At 38.3% G+C, this 17039-nt stretch overlaps 1 long non-coding RNA gene across 4 annotated transcripts; it reads left to right on the forward strand.

Annotated features, from left to right (window-relative positions):
* The first annotated feature begins 354 nt into the window (after positions 1-354).
* Positions 355-7966, forward strand: LOC125933840 (uncharacterized). 4 transcript variants are annotated; one of them, XR_007461113.1, is made up of 5 exons: positions 355-483; positions 1024-1164; positions 2650-2743; positions 6168-6272; positions 7654-7966. It is a non-coding gene; the product is annotated as an uncharacterized LOC125933840 (long non-coding RNA). The 4 variants fall into 4 exon arrangements; XR_007461116.1 differs by lacking the exon at positions 2650-2743 and having other exon boundaries at positions 7654-7961; XR_007461114.1 differs by lacking the exon at positions 1024-1164 and having other exon boundaries at positions 7654-7953.
* Positions 7967-17039: the final 9073 nt, after the last annotated feature.

Raw genomic sequence — 17039 nt, forward strand, 5'->3', positions numbered from 1 at the left:
GATACTGACTATATTTAAATCAGTAACATTATTTCAGCTAAAAATAAAATAAAATAAAAAATGAGACTACTCTGAGTCTTTAGATACTTAATTTTTAAAATACATAGTATACCTTACAGTGGAATGGGAGAGGGAGAAAGCTGTTTTCTGATGCATAGAGGTGTCCTGAAATGTAGAAAGTCTAGATGCTTCTTTTAACTGTGGATACTCATTGAAGGTAAGGTGAGGTGTTACAAGTAAGGAGATTTAGTATTAGGAAATATGCTGCAGTTCAAGTATTGAGATCTTCTTTTGACCTTAAATACAATGCTGGGGAAAATGGGCCTTGCTATACATCTTATTCCCCATCACCGGATTTGTGACCTGCCATCTTTCAGTGCTACTGCTTTCCAAGGATACCTTTTTCTTCACGAATTGCTACCTATTGAAGTGATACTCATTTCAGCCACGCAGATCCGGACAGTCTTTGCCTCCACCTCTCTGGTATTTTTTTGTTGATGCATATTTCCTGGCACATAAGCAATCTGAAAATGGCCAGCTCTTCTGAATTACACACTTATTTTAAATGTGTCTGTTCGTGTCAAATGGAGATGTTTATTTTTAGAAGATTATTGATAGAAACTGGGGAGCAACATTTAAGTATCTTCAGTTTCCTGAAAGCACGTTGAATTCTCCATTAGATGAGCCACGAATATTGTTCACATTATCTTTCTAACATTGCACGCTTCCTTTGTGTATTTAAGTGTTCCTCAAAGTATGTAGAATTAATGTTAAAAAATAAATACCTACTATGAGTCAGGTATTGTCTTAGACTTGAATATGAAATAGTAAATAAAACAGACACAGTTTCAGCCCTCTCACAAGAGACAGACGTTAAACATATAATCGCCTAGAATATAAAATTAGAAACTGTGAAGGAAAAGAGCAAGATACTAGAAATAATAATGGGAAAGCCCTCTTTGAATTGGAGGAGGGAAGTGGCAGAGGCTGTTGTGAGAAAGTAATATGTGCTGTGACTTGAAGGATGACCAGAGTCAGCTAGATGAAGTGTGTGAGGAAGAGTGGTTCAGGAAAAGGAAACAGCATGTGCAAAGACCCGGAGGCATGCAAGAATTTGACAAGTTCAAGGACCCAAAGGAAATCCAGGACAGCTGAGTATAAAAGGTAAAAAGCAAGTAAAGTGGGAGATGAGTTGGAAAAATAGGGAGGTTCTTGTCGATCACATTAAAATACTTGAATTTCATGTGAAATGAGAAGCCATTGAAAGTTGTTAAAGCTGGAGAGTGATTTAGTCTTTGAAAAAAAATTTTTTTTTAACATTTATTTATTTTTGAGACAGAGAGAGAGAGCATGAACAGGGGAGGGTCAGAGGAAGAGGGAGACATAGAATCCGAAACAAGCTCCAGACTCTGAGCTGTCAGCACAGAGCCTGACGTGGGGCTTGAACCCACGGACCGTGAGACCATGACCTGAACCGAAGTCAGACGCTTAACCGACTGAGCCACCCAGGCGCCCCTAGTCTTTGAAAGTATTTTAAAGATCACCTTGGTTGCTGCAGGGAGCTTTAGTGGAGGACCTTAAAGAGAGGAACTGGGGAGGCTAATTAGGAGGATATGGCAAGAGAATGTGTCCAAGGAGAAAGAAAGAGGCCTATAAATTGAAAGTACATTTTGGAGGTAGAACCCAGGAACCTAATGATGGATTGTTTATCTAATACAGTTAACCTTTGAACAACATGGGTTTGAAATGCAGATCCACTTATATGCAGATTTTTTTTTATAAATACAGTGTAGTATTATAAATGCAATTTCTCTTCGAAATGATTTTCTTAATAACATTCTTTTCTCTAGCTTACTTTATGATAAGAATGCAGTATATAATACAGATACAAAATACGTGTTAATAGTCATATGTCCTTATGTTATCAGTAAGGCTTCCAGCCAACAATAGGCTACTAGTTAAGTTTTGGGGGAGTCAAAAGTTATATGTGGATTTTTGACTGCACGAGGGGCCAGCTCCCTAACTCCCACATTGTTCAGGATCAAATGTACAGCTTATATTGAGATAATCAACATCATTTTAGGTTTTGGGCTTTTCGCATATCAATCCTAAATATTGATGGCCCTGCCACTCGTATGGTCTCATTTTATACTGATAATAATCAATAATACTCATTGAGCACTTACTGATTGCCAAATGCTGTGCTAAGTGCTCAACTTTGATATCTCATTGAATTCTTCTTCTGATCCTATGGAAAGATTTTTAGAGATTAGGAAATGGACATTTACAGAAGTTAAGCAACGTGTCCAGCCATTTGGCTTACAAATAACACATCTGGGATTCAATCTCTTTTCTCCAATTTCAAAACTTGTTTTCTTAAGTACAAGCTGACATTGCTTCGGCATACCAAAAGCAAGAATGATATAATCACCTGCTTCTCAAGTGGTTCTAACAATCCCTGTCTCCTGCTGTTTACTCCCTTATAGAATCTCCTTCCTTTGTGTGTAGTATAGACCTTGTGACTTGCTTCTAACAAATAGGATATAGCAAAAGTGATAGGATGCCACTTGGACAGTAGATTTTACAAGACTGTGATTTCAGTCTTAATAGCACTCTTTCTTGCTCCCTCGCTCTCATGCTCTGATGCAGCAAGCTGCCACATGAACTGCCTGATGAAAAGCCCACAATACCAGGAATGAGGAATAGCCCAATGTAGAACCGAATCCTGCCCACCAACAACCACGTGAGTGAGCAGGGAAGTGGAGCCTTCCCTCCTGGAGCGTTGAGATTTCTGCAGCGAACACCTTGATTGCAGCCTGTGAGAGAATCTGAACAAAGGTCCTAATTAAGCCATGCCCAGATTCCTGACCTACAGAAATTGAGATAATAAATATTGTAGCTTTAACCAACCAAGTTTCAGGAACAATTTGTTACACAGCAATTGACAACTAATACAAATGAAAATGTCAGTGTTAATGATATTAATTATCATAATATCTTGCATTTGTGTAAGGTCTCAAATTTTTGCAAAGCAGAAGAAAGTTTCAAAATAATAAAATTCGGGAAACATATTACTAATCATCTTCCCTTAAAATATAGCAGCTGCGCTTGAAAGTACCACCTGCATTTTCAACAAGAAAAATTGGTTTATTCACCTGGTTTTTATTGCCTTAATTCCCATCTCTAAAACCATTTGAAACATGCTATCTAGCAAGGGACTTATTATCTTCTTTATACTAAGTTATTAGTAACAAGGCACGTTTAAACCATCTGGCCTGGATGTTCTCTTGGACTTCAAATTTGTAGCAGGCAGTTGGATTTCTTACCCTGTTCTGGGGTTTCCTAATCCCTATATCAATTCCCACTCCAAGAGAGGGACATGGATTTTAAGCTGTCAATCAGTATTTTGCCAGTTGAGATGAAATATAAAGGGCAAAAAAAAAAAAAAAAAAAAAATTTACATAAGTCCAGGGCTCAGATTGGGCAAGACCACAAAGAATCTTTCTAAAAAGTTTTCCCAGAAGGAGCTAATTACTGTGGGAGAAAGTAATCTTCATGTTTGGCTTGAATAACCACAGAAACAACAAAATGCAAATATTTAAAAAATGATGGGAAAATTAAAAGGAGAAAAACTTTTGATTGCACTCTCACAGGGACTTAACTTTTTTTTTTTTTTGATGCAGTGAGTATAAGCGTAAATGTATATACCCGCACATATACATTTACAGAAAGAGAAATAAAGGACATATACGAAACATTCATTCATTTCACAAATAGTTTTTGAGCATCTAATAAGTGCCAGTGAATGTAAGAGATATAACACAGTATAGAACAAACACAGTCTCTACCCAGACAAAGCCCAAATTCTAGTGAGAGAGATAGATAAGTAAAAGCTAAAGCAATAAATCAATAAATAATTACAAGGTGTGATAGTGATTGAAAGTGAAAAGGAGGAATTGTTTACATTGGATGTTCAGAAACGGCTTGTCTGAGAACTAAAGGCAGGGTGGGGTCAACTATGTCAGGAGCTGGGGGAAAGCTTTCCAGACAAAGGAAACAGCAAATACAAAAGCCCAGCGATCAGAACAAGCGTGGAATGTTCTAGAAACTGTTAAAGGTCCGTGAGCCTGTTGGAAAGTGAGGGTGAGATGAAGTGGAGCAGTCGTAATGGGCCAGATCATTTTGGGCTTTGTAGGCTCTGGAAAGGAGTGAAATTTCACTCTTAAGTTTAAGAGAATCTATTGAAGGCTTTTAGGCTCCAAACGGCATCATCTGATTTATGTGTTTAAAAGATCGTTCTCATGGCTGTGTATAGAACGGACTGTAAGCAAGCAAGACTGGACATCAGAAGCTGAGTAGAGAGAGGTACTGGCTTGGAGCAGAGGGTGGCAATAGACATGAAGAATAATGGGCAGATTTTGGAGGCAGGATGAAAAGGGTGTACGAGCTAAAGGAAAGGATGAATCAAGGAAACCTCTTAGGTTTGGTGTTTGAATTAAGTGAATGTGGTGCCATGTATTGTTCTGGGAGGTCCCTATAGAGATCTCTGTATTGAGGCACCCACGAGATCAGTTTTGAACATGCAAAGTTTGAGACGTCTGTGAGATATTCAAGTAAAGCTATAATTTAGGAAACAGGATATCTAAGTTTGAGCTGGATATAATAAGTATAAAGCCAATTTTATTCTCTGATTGGCCTAAATTACAAATATACACAGCATGTGCTTGGTGATTTAATTCTTTGATTTCTTAAGGAACTGATCTGAATCTCAGATCCCTTTCAGTGCTTTTACATTTTTCATTGTCTCCAAACACAAACCAATATCATTAAAAATGTTTGTTGTTTCATGCTTTTTCTAATTTTTTAGTATGCTAATTTTCCTCTATAAAATAGGTTTCTCAATTAGTTATGGAAAAGGGGAGAGAGTACTTGCTCTAAAGCAGGCAGGGACAACATAACATTATTTCACTCACACATAACAATTCTCTAATATCCTTTTTTTTTTTTTTTTTTTTTTTGCAGGTGAGGAAACTGAGGTTCACAGTATTGAAGTAACTTACCCAATGACATATGGTTCAGATTGGAAGCCAACTTTGGTTTTGGCACTAAAAACCATGTCCCATCTTTAGAGAGGCTATAAAGCACAGAGTCTCTCCTTCTGTTTCTCTTTTAGTTTCCATATTTCTTTGCACTGTTTTTACATCTCTTTTATAGTTCAACACAACTGAACTCAAGAAGCACTTAGAGCATCCCTGACATTTGTGTTGCTGTTGGCTACACTTCTGCTGAGTTTTGGACATGCTCTGTTCCTCACCTCCACCACTTGATAGTATCCTGCCATTGTCTCAGCTGCTTAATAAAAAGAAAGTCCCAATATCCGCTCTTCCCACAATGTCATAAATAGCTGCTATTGCCTTGGCAATTTTCTGGACCTCCGCATCCAGTGAGGATTGGCTGTTACCTAAACTGTTCATTTTCTCCTGGCCATAATCCACAGGAAACTAGATTCATTAACTCTGAGGCTTGCTTAATGGAACAAACAACTTGATTTTCTTCCTCTTTTCTCTTTGTTCTTCCATAATATGTTTTCTTACTATATTTCCTATTCTGTTGTTTCGCTATTTTCTTTTTATGTTGTTTTAAAAATAATCCAATGACCTTTCCCAGTCTCCGTTTTTCCCCCTGCATTTGTATTTTCCAGACTAGTACTATTTGAATCTTAGTACTTATTTATTTAAACAAACTAATAGCCCTGGCACAGGACTTGATTATTCTATTTCAGAAAGAAACTAGTCATTAGAAGATACACACATCTTAATCAGATACACTAGGCAAAGGAACTCCCACATTATTTTTCAATACAAACTCCTCTGCAGTGATTTCTATGTGTCAGTCACTGTTATAAACTGTGAGCTATCACTCAATCCTTCCAGCCAGTCTCTGAGAGTGGCTACTATTATTATCTGCATGTTTCAAGCGAAGACACCCCCAACAAAGTAGAACAGGTACTCAGAATAGAAAAATCTATATTCACTTTCACACATGGAGATGGAATCAATCCCTAATCACCGGACATTAGCATATATTTGGGGTATTGCATAAAAGGGAAGGGGGAAGGAACCAGAAAATGGGGTTTCTGATTATGTAAAGATGTGGTCTGTTCCCAGGAGAAGAGAGTGGAGTTGCAGATGGAGAGAACTGAAGAAGAAGGCATGACTTATCCCATAAGCAGGAGAGGCAGGCTATGAAGGAAGACTGACCTCCTTGCAAAGGTAGATGTCTCTGGTGCCCTTGCTTTTGATACGAAAATAAAATGTTTTATGTTAGCTAGAACATTATTCTTTTCCTGCTAGCACTCTATAGAGAAATTTGCATATACCTGCACAGTATGGTAGAGACCAAAGAAACATAGTGGCCTCAGGGAAGTGGACTATGGGTCAGGGTTCTAAGTAGTGATTGGCAGTACTCTTGGGTGGTCCCAGTGGGTGGCCCCAGTGGGAGCAATTGTAGAGAAGCATTCTAGGAAAATGTAAAGCCAAAACCTGGCTACTGTATAAAGATTGCTATGAATGGGGAAAAGAGGGAGCTAGGAAACATTTGTATTTCATAACACATACGAATTGCTTATATGATAGGAAAAGAATACAAATATGATTTTTCATATGTAAGCTTATGTCATTGTATGTTGTATTGTGACACCCTGATGGCATTTGAATGTTAAAAAAAAAATCACAAGAGCAGGAGTAGCTCATCACTTTGTACAGGTATCCTTGCACAAACAAGTTTTTGGTGAGAGTTACTGGCTTATCAGTAGCAACACAGTTGAGTTCTATTTGAACCACAAAGCATGCATGACCTAGAGTCAAGTATTTGGAAAATTAAAGATCACCTTAAAATAAGCCTACACTGTAAGCATAACCAAAGAATGCAAAACAAATTAAATCGATAATGATAAAACTAATAGTCTTGTATCATTAAAGAGTAAGAGTCATGGTGAATAAGAACTATGACCAATCCAACATAATGTCATTGATATACTGATTCTAAAGGAAGTAGGACTTTCAAGCATCTGTAACACGTAAGTAGTAGACCCTTTTTGCAAAGCTGCTTACCAGCTGATAGAATACTGATTTAGAGTCTTTGGTAAATTCTAGAATAAGTTTAATTTAGCTCATAAATACCACATTTGAGGAATTCTTAATAAATCACTCTCTATAACAGTTAGGAATGCTTTGGGCCGCATATTACAGAAAACTCCAGCTGATAGTGGCTTAAGCCATAAGAATATTGTTCATGTAACCATAAAAAATTGGGTGCTTCTGGTTTGGGGATCAGATGAGCAGGTCCAAATTTTAGGGCATTTGGCTGATGTATCTGTGATTCTCTAGGTCTTTCAAAAGGCACCAGGCATCCTGTTCTCAGGCCTAAGAATTAAAAGACAAGAAGGAAGGGTATGGCCAGAGTGGTGAGGAGTTTCTCTTTCATGCCTTTCTGCTTTTATCCAGGAGGAAAAAAATCTTCCCTAGAATTCTACTCAGGAGACCTCCTCCTATGTCACATTGACCAGAACTGTGTCCTAGGAGCAAATCAGCTTCAAGGGAGACCAGAAAGATGAATCTATATATATTTTTTTCTTTTTTTCTTTTTCCCCAGCTTCTAGAGAGAGAAATGAGCAAGGAAGAAGGAATTTGAAAATGGTTATTGGAGGGGCGCCTGGGTGGCTCAGTAGGTTAAACATCCGGCTTTGGCTCAGGTCATGATCTCGTGGTTCATGAGTTCGAGCCCCATGTCAGGCTCTGTGCTGACAGCTTGGAGCCTGGAACCTGCTTCGGATTCTGTGTCTCCTTCTCTCTCTCTGTCTCTGCCCCTCTCCTACTCGTTCTCTGTCTCTCAAAAATAAATAAACGTTAAAAAAATGTTTTCATGAAAATGGCTATTGGATAGTCCATTAATGAGTATTGGTCATATTTTTTTTGTTTGCAATCCTTTACTTGGTCTGGTTTTCTTAAAACATAAAATCAAGCCTCTTTATCATGACACAGGTTTTTCATAAACAGGCCTCTGCCCACTTCTTTAGCTTCACCCCCCACCCCCACCCTATCCCACAGGCAACCTGGGTTTTGACAATTATGGACCAATTGCAGTTTCTACACCTCAGCATTCTGTCCTATACTTCTATGTCTTAGCTTTCCTATTCACCCCTTAAAGACACGGTCAGTGAAGTATTTTCCAGCCTTCTCTATCACTGTAGGAAAAAAGTCATTCTCTCCTCCTCTCCAGTTCCCACAGCATCCTATATTCTGTGCTATATTCTGTGCTATAGCACTCGATCACGTGGTTTTGATTCTGATGGCTTAATTGTCAGTCTTCCTTACCCAGCCCGGAAGGACAGGATTTTATTTTGTCATCTTTGTGCGGCACGTTGCACAGCATGAAGCATGTAATAATAGAGCCATAAAAATTTGTATGAATGAATGAATGAATGACTATATCATTGGTAATCACGCAAACCTTGATGGCCTAGGTATAAATGTGCTGGATATAGGCATGATTTTTTTTTTCCCTCTTTCTTTTTTCTTTGGCCGTTTTGCTGTGTTGCATATTTTTTCTCTGGACGCTCATCTTACTTGTGTAGCACAGGACTAAGGGACTGCTTTCCAGGTGGCTGCTTTGTTCATTGTCATTTCCTCCTAGCATTCTTCCTAAGCCTCAGGCTTAGTCTGACACCTTGCTGCATTTCCTCTCCTTGCATCTACAGAGGGTCTCTCTGTGTTCTCTGCCTCCAATGCCAAGGCCACACAATCTCGACAGGCCTCAAAAAGGCCCTTTCCTACTAAAGTAAACCTCCTGCCTCACCACTTTGTTACTGGTTTTTCTCATCTCATTTTGTCATCACTCTATTCTCTAATGCGATAGAATCTTCATGAGAAAATACTTTGTTTAAAAAAGGAGACTCGTTTCCTATTTAAAGATCTTCACCAAGATCGGCAAAGAAAGCAAGAGAATACATCATTTCTAAGGTACTCATTGGTGTCCTTTCTTGCCCCGCTCACTTAAGTCTGGGATTGGGGGGTCAGCAGGAAACATTTTACTCCTTTCTGCCTGTTATTTATTTATGGTTCTGAAATTGCTCTGTCTCCAGGAAAGAAGTAATATTTCTCTTCCCAAATTTTCTCACTGACTTTCAAAGGGGCTTAAATACTGACTTTCCCACTCTTCAGATCTAACATACAATACACAATAGGAATCTGAAGTTGCATTTCTAGGTGCAATCGGTGTATATGTGTAGGGGGTTTGAGAGACTTTGTACTCAGGGCTCAGAATTAGGAACAAGCTGAAGGATTTATCAATGGACAGGGGAAAGAAAGAGCACACAAGTGACAAGGGCACAAGCCTCTCTCCTATGAGTTTGCATAATAACTTGACTTTAATATGATTGGTTAATTAGAGAACATTATATTTTCTTGGATTGAGATTGGGAATTAGCATTAGTTGAAACAAAATTGCTGTTCTGGTTGCAGCCAGCTTTGTTTCAATGGCGAGGTGATAAGACAATGGGGGATGAAGGTGATAAGGGCGTGTCTTTAAAAAAAATTTTTTTTTTAACGTTTATTTATTTTTGGGACAGAGAGAAACAGAGCATGAACGGGGGAGGGGCAGAGAGAGAGGAAGACACAGAATCGGAAGCACGCTCCAGGCTCTGAGCTCTGAGCCATCAGCCCAGAGCCTGACGCGGGGCTCGAACTCACGGACCGCGAGATCGTGACCTGAGCTGAAGTCGGACGCTTAACCACTGAGCCACCCAGGTGCCCCAAGGGCGTGTCTTTAGATAAGTGCTGGGCTGGTAGTAGCTCTGGTGGTGACTTTCTGGAAAAGAAAAGCAATTAGTCTTGTAGTGCAGAGGAACTGGTACTCAAAAAATACGTGGGAATTTTTAGTTGCTAAAACAACTGGCATGGGTGGGAGATTTATTGGCAATTAGTGGTTGGAGGCCAGAGATACTGGATGCCCTGCAAGGTGCAGAACAGACCCACACAAGGAGGAATTCGCTCACCCAGAATGTAAAATGCCTAAAGTTGTACTTCCCCCATCTACCCCCAACCCAAGGATAGAGATGGAAGCTGGAGAAAAAGCCATACACACAAAAAAAGCTGTACACAAAACGCATGAAGGAAAACCTTTATTGTTGACATTTTGAAGTCTGAAAATCTATGGCTTTCTAACCCTCTTTCGTGCTGAAACAGAAGTTTTGTTTTGTTTTGTTTTGTTTTTTAATCTGTTTGTTCACTCATGTAACAGGAGGGTTCTTAGGAAGGCAACTGACAGCATTTTTTACAAGGACAGACAATAAAAGAAGAAATAGTTCCCAGTATTTGACCTGTTCTGCATTTCCTTAACCAGAAGTGGCTTTCTTGTACTTATCAGTTCCCACTTCTACTTTGGGCAATTTTTCCATTAAAGGGAAAGCCATGCTTGTACAAGAGGAACATGTTGACCAACTTAAACTTCTTTCAGGTGTTATAAATTAAACTGGAAATGTCTAAATTGCCTTCATTTTAGAATAAAGTTTAGTATACTTAGCACCCCTTTTGTCTCTTGGTACTTTTTTTCATTAACATACCTTGTCTTGGGGGCACCTGGATGGCTCAGTTAATAGAATATGTAACTCCTGATATCAGGGTCGTGAGTTTGAGCCCCATGTTAGGCATGGACCCTATGTAAAAACAAGCAAACAAACAAACAAAAAACCCTATATCTTCCCTTGCTGATGTTAGTCAACGTCCGTGTTGATTGTCTATTGTTGAAGTTAATCTGTGTTTTCTTTAGTTACCTAAGATTTTCTTATTATTCTTAAGTTTGATCACTCTGTCTTGCAATTGTATGTCTAAGATTTTTTTTTTTTTTTTATCCTGCGCAAAATAGTGTGTGTTTCTTCAGTCTGAGGTCTCATGTCTTGATTCACTTCTGGAAATCTCTTCGATATCTTCCTTTCATACTCAGATCTTTTCATTCTATCCTTCTATTTCTCTTAACTCTATTTTCATGGTTTTCATCTTTATTTCTCTGTGCTGTGTTCCGGGTTATCTCCAGAGATCTATCTTTCATTTCATATCACATCTTATACTGTAACTAAACCATAATGAAACAAGTCTGTTGAGGGTTTTTTTTTTTATGCTGACTCTATTGTTTCCTATCTATGATTTTTTTAATAGTCTAATTTCTTGCAGCTTTAGGGATCTGCTCATTTAAAAATGCATATAGCCTATCTCTTTAAACACTTAAAACATGTTTATATTAAAGTTCCCTTCAGATTGCTTTGTTATTATAGCTGTGAAATCTCCCCTTTGTTAGGACTGGGGGTTCTCTTGTTTGCTACTAAGCATTGTCATGTAATTACTGTGTTTGGGTTCATTTTCCATAAGAGTTCTCTTTCTTAGCAGTTTCTCATGGGCCCATGAGGATGCCTCAGAGCTGGTATAACATTGCCTCTACTGAGGCTCTGAACTAATGTGGGTAGTGTGAACTTCCATCCTTGCACCTGAACACAGATTTGACTCTTCTGCATGGATTATTTCCTCCTCATCCCCAGGCAGATGGCTACCTGTGGGGTCTACCTAAGGCCTATTGGTCTCATGAAACAATTCTTTCTCCTCTTTTCTCTTTAAGCAGCAAATGGAGTTCTTGCTGTCTATAGCATCTGCACCTTACGTCTTATCTCCACCAAGTATTAAAGTCCTGATTATGGTATCAGGTGCCTCGCAGTGCAGCTTTAATTCCCTCTTACTCTGAGCCTTTAAATAAATTTCTTCATTTATGCAACCTGGAGATTTTTTTTTTCTAGTGTTGAGCTTGGCTACCTTCTATTAAAATAATTGAAAATGTTTTATCAGGATTTCTATATATTCTTATTGTTGTTAGAGACATAGAGGAATTTTCTCCTTCTGGTTAGCCTACCATCTTTTTTTTTTTTTTTTAATGTTTATTCATTTTGAGAGAAAGAGCATGCACATGCACTCACAGGAGAGCAGGGGATGGGCAGAGAGGGAGAGAGAAATACCAGCAGGCTCTGTGCCATTGGTGCAGAGCCCAATGGGGTCTCAAACTCACAAACTGTGAGATCAGGACCTGAGCCTAAATCAAGAGCCAGACACTTAACCAGCTGAGCCACCCAGGCTCTCCAGAGCCTACGAGCTTAATTAGAAGTCACAGTAAGCCTATCTTTACCTCAAAAGTGTTTTATTCTGTACAGATTCAGTGTTTAAGAAATGGTTGTTGAATTGTTATATAATTGAAGCACATATCATATTCTGGCTAAGTTGAACCTTGTATAGAGGAGCTTTAAATCAACATTATGGAAAACACATCGAGCAAGAAACTAATGCTCTTGGTGGTGGTGTGTCAAATTGGTTACTCAGAGTGGAATTTTTTTTTTCTTTTTCACCACTTAATTGCCTATTAAGCTTATCTGAGAAATTGATTTTTTATAGCTCTGTAATTAAGTGAATGACTCTTGGATTTCGGTCTTGGCAGATTCTGGGTGTAAATTCCAACGATGCCACATTCAAGTGTTCAAGTCACATAGTAGGTACTCAATAATCACTTGTTGAAGGAGGAAATGAATGAATAAATGATCTTATTAAATGTCAGTTCCTCCCAAGTAAAATATGGGTAATAATAGTAACCACCTCATCGGGTTTTGAGAATTGAGTTCATGCATGTAAAGATTCTACTGTAATGTATACCATTGGGTAAGAGCTCAATAAATTATGATTCCATAGAGTTACATGAAATGCATATTTCAGGGCCTTGACATAGAAGAATTTAGATAATTATGTATTCACTTTACTTTTTCTTTTGTTTGCCTTATTGCTTCGATTATCTATATCTTATTTTGAAAAGATGTCTACTCTTTATAGGGTCACACTCGTAGATAGCAGTAAGATTCAACTTTGAACTCATGTTCCCCCAGACTAAATTTATGAAAAAAATTTCTGATATTCTTAATATTAATGACAATGGAATGGGTGATCTCCAGGTATTTATTACCTTGTTAGAAAAATTGAATCAAGAAAGTAGAAGCCTAAATAAAGACCTAGAATCTTTGCACCAGTGGAAATACCATATCATGTTATTCTAAAGAAAAAAAAAAGGCTTTCCTGATTTAATAGATATTAAAGACAAAGGAGAAATAAAAACACAAATATCCTTGAGTTCATTCTGATTTTCACTGATTACTTTTTTTAAGGGAGTTAGAATATCTTAAAGAAAATTAGATCATCATATAGTTTTGTGCTATTATAGTCCTTTTAATATTCAACTACAATTTATATAATTTAAACTACAAATTTTAGAATTCTTTTGTATTTTCCTGCTTGATAATAAATACAGAAAGTTATGGTGCCATCTTGTGAAAAAGATGCAGAACTGCATTGTATTAACATTTGAATAAATTGACTTAGGTGAGGAAAGGGATATAAAGCTAAAGAGTTGTGTGTAATAAAGGTCAACCAGCATATTTCTATTACCTTAACTAGATTTAATGTTAAAAAAAATAGAATTTAGGTGGGTTTGCCACCCTCCCAGGTTTTTCTGTGGCATGGAAGATAGCCAGAAAGGAAAAGCTAACACGTTGAATTGAAACCATGCAAGAGAAATTACCAAATTTTAGAACATTTTGATTCCAAGGGGAGAAAGAATGAGAGGAATAAATTATATCTGATTCCCTGAATTGCAAAACTATATATGTGACTGAACCAAAGATGTTGCTCCATACAATTGAGAGGAGAAGGAATTGTTCCTAACACTGGAAAAAATACTCACCTGAGCCTACACAAGACAGGGATACCCTCTGGTTGTCATAGAAAAAGAATCCAGGGAGTTGACAGAGGTTTTCGTCACTTATAGAAAAGAGTTATCCTGTATGAATGAAAGTGACTCCAGAATATTTATTTTAACTTGTTATAGGAAGAGGCAGGAAGCATCTGTTTGTAGGAATATGAGGCACATTATAGCTAAGTTCAAGGCTCTTTAAACGACCTGGTACAAAAGACAAAATCGGCTTCTTGCCCACTGATTCAAGAGCTCTGTCTTTGCCTGCTTATATCAGAACACCCCACATGCAAACCCATTGAAACAGTTGTACCTGGTCACCAGGACACTACAGAGATCTGGTGAAGGCACCAACATAGGAAATGGATTTTATTTGAAGTTTAACAGGGGACCAAATGAAAAGAACAAAGACTGTTCTTGTTAGGATGAGCCAAAAGAGAGAAAGAAAATGAACACGAGGAGATAGAAACTGGGAGGCAGTAATGATTGGAGGTGGGAGGTGATTAGATGATTAGGTGAAGGGATGGTCATAGCAGTTGAAATGGAATCTCATTTTTGTGGTACCATTTTGATGGCCAAAAGATAGCTTCTGTAGCTTCCAGGAAGTATGCTGAAGAAAGTACCAAGGAAGAGGAAAAGATGAGAGAATAGTAATAATGAAAGGGCTCATTTTGGGAAAAAAAGAAAAGAAAAAATTGGATTATTCCCTATGATCCTGTTCCTATTACCAATATTTTAAGCTCCTTCACTGATCTAAAGGTCCATGGGAGTTGCCAGCTAAATAATTTCACTGCCTCTACTCCCTCCTACATGTTTAAGGAAGTGGTCATGCACGTGCAGTGAGACACGAAAATGAAGGAATTTTATTCCTAAAATCTTCCTTTGAATTTTCTTGCCTTCATGGATTTAACTTAGATCCTTTAATGCTATAATAATTTGGTTTCATATTGAATGTCCTTTGGGCTTTCATTGTCATTTATTTTATTTTATTTTTCTAAGGAGTTTTCCACGAGTTCAAAATAATCCCTTCGGCAAAAGGCAATTCAATTACAGTGACAGCCTAGAAAGAACTCAACATGGTACAATTCTCTAGTGAGATCAGATTTCCTGCTAAACCCAGATGATTTTATAAAACCAAAATTTGTATTTGCATTTTGAGACACTTGACGGAAAGGCTTGATCAAGACCTAAAGTATCAAATAAAAGTGAATCTCTCATCTATAGAAGACAGAAGTGAATTAAGAGTTTAAGTGGCTCAGGGGCGCCTGGATGGCTCAGTCAGTTAAGCGTCCGACTTCAGCTCAGGTCATGGGTTTGAGCCCCATGTCAGGCTCTGTGCAGACATCTCAGAGCCTGGAGCCTACTTTGGATTCTGTGTCTCCCTCTTTCTCTCTGCGCTTCCTCTGCTCTCTCTCTCTCTCTCTCTCTCTGTCTCTTTCAAAAATAAATAAACATTAAAAATTAAAAAAAAAAAAAAGAGTTTAAGTGACTCATCTAGGGCCATACGTTACCACGGTACAGTCACTTAACCAGGTTTGAAAGCATGTTGATTAGATACAAAATCTCCCAGTACCCATCCACTCAAATGCAGAGGAGAATATGTCCAATTCCTTCCATATCATGGAGATTTCCCATGCTACAGGGATGATTAACACGGGTTCCCAACCTTATCACAACAGTGAGTAAATTGTATCGTTACTAGCTTTATTTTAAACGGCACCTTTCTCTGAAGACCTAACTGCTGATGCAACATTGAAATTATGGCTCCACTAGTTAATGGCAATGTGACCTCAACCTCTCTGTCTCAATTGTATTCGATAGGCAAAATGAGAGATCGTAGTTTCTATCCCATAGACTTTTATGAGTATCACAATGCTTGACATACTTTAAGCTCTCCGTGTTAGCTATTATTATAACACACAAAAGAATCAACATATAGATGTAAATTAATGCATGTATATGTTTATACTCTACTGATGTTCATAGGATAAGATCACAGAATTTGGCATTGTCTGCCTGGAAAATGGACTTTTCCTGAGGAGTGATTGATGGATGAGAAGTTAGATGCCAAAATGAGGAAATTCAATAAAGGTTTAAATGGAACACTAGAAGACCATTGGGGAGGGATGCTTTTGTAGACAGGGAGAGAATACATGTTGTGAATAGGTGTTTAGCAAGTGTTTAGGGTAGGAGCTGGTGACAGAAGTTTGGAGTAGACCCAGAAGTACTGAAATGAACCAGGAGCCATCTGGGGTAGGTTCCTGAGGAAGCAGCACAGACCAGAGCAATTTGGGAAACCCCCTTCCTTTCTCAGTTTCTCACACATTTATCATTGTGTTTATAAATCTTTATTGCTTGAACTTAACTATCTATGTTCCTGTCTTCCTTGGATTGTTATCAGGATGGATCTCAATCGGGAGTCTCTTAAAGACACAGGATCTCCAGCCTTACCCCAGATCTACTGCATTTACATCTGCATTTTTAACAAGATGCCCAGGTGTTTCCTCTCCACATCACAGACTGAAAAGCACGACTTTCACAGGCCGTAAGCTTCTAGCATGGCGCCTGGTACTTAGCCAATGCCTACTTTTAATTAATTAATTAGTTATTGAATGAAATATGCTGAATTTTTTTTAATAAGTTGAGTTCATGGAAGCCATCAAATTGAGCTTCAGCTCAAGATGAGAAAAGCAATTTTAACCCAAAACCAAGCCTTGATCTAGAGCTGAACTTCTACAGGAACTAAGAAACTAGGAAAATCACCTATGTTAGCCAAGGGATAGAAGTAGTGTTCTATAAGAGGAAAGAACAAAGTGATTAAATGGATTGGAGCTACCATGTACATGGGCCCTAGAGAAGAAACCCTGGAAAGAGCCCACCGAGATTCTGTGAGTATAATTCGTGTCGCGAACTCCAGCCCTAGCAGTGCAATATATTGTGTTCTGAAAACAAATGGTGCCTTATGTGCCACACCAGGGGAGACTATGTGTGGCAGCAGCAGAAGCCTGAGCTGGGGGGACAGTCAATCCCATCCTACCCCTGGGGGAGGTGCGTTATCAGGGAGCTTTGCTTAGAGGATTGATTCAAGGATCTTAAATGGTCAGATGATTACATAGAAAAAGCACCTACCCATTCTCCTGGACCACATTTTTAGATGCACGGAGAAATTGCTACTTAAACAAGGAATGGTTCATCTCCATGTCTGCTTT

This window comes from Panthera uncia (genome assembly GCF_023721935.1).
Source record: "Panthera uncia isolate 11264 chromosome A1 unlocalized genomic scaffold, Puncia_PCG_1.0 HiC_scaffold_16, whole genome shotgun sequence".
In the NCBI taxonomy this organism is placed as follows: domain Eukaryota; kingdom Metazoa; phylum Chordata; class Mammalia; order Carnivora; family Felidae; genus Panthera; species Panthera uncia.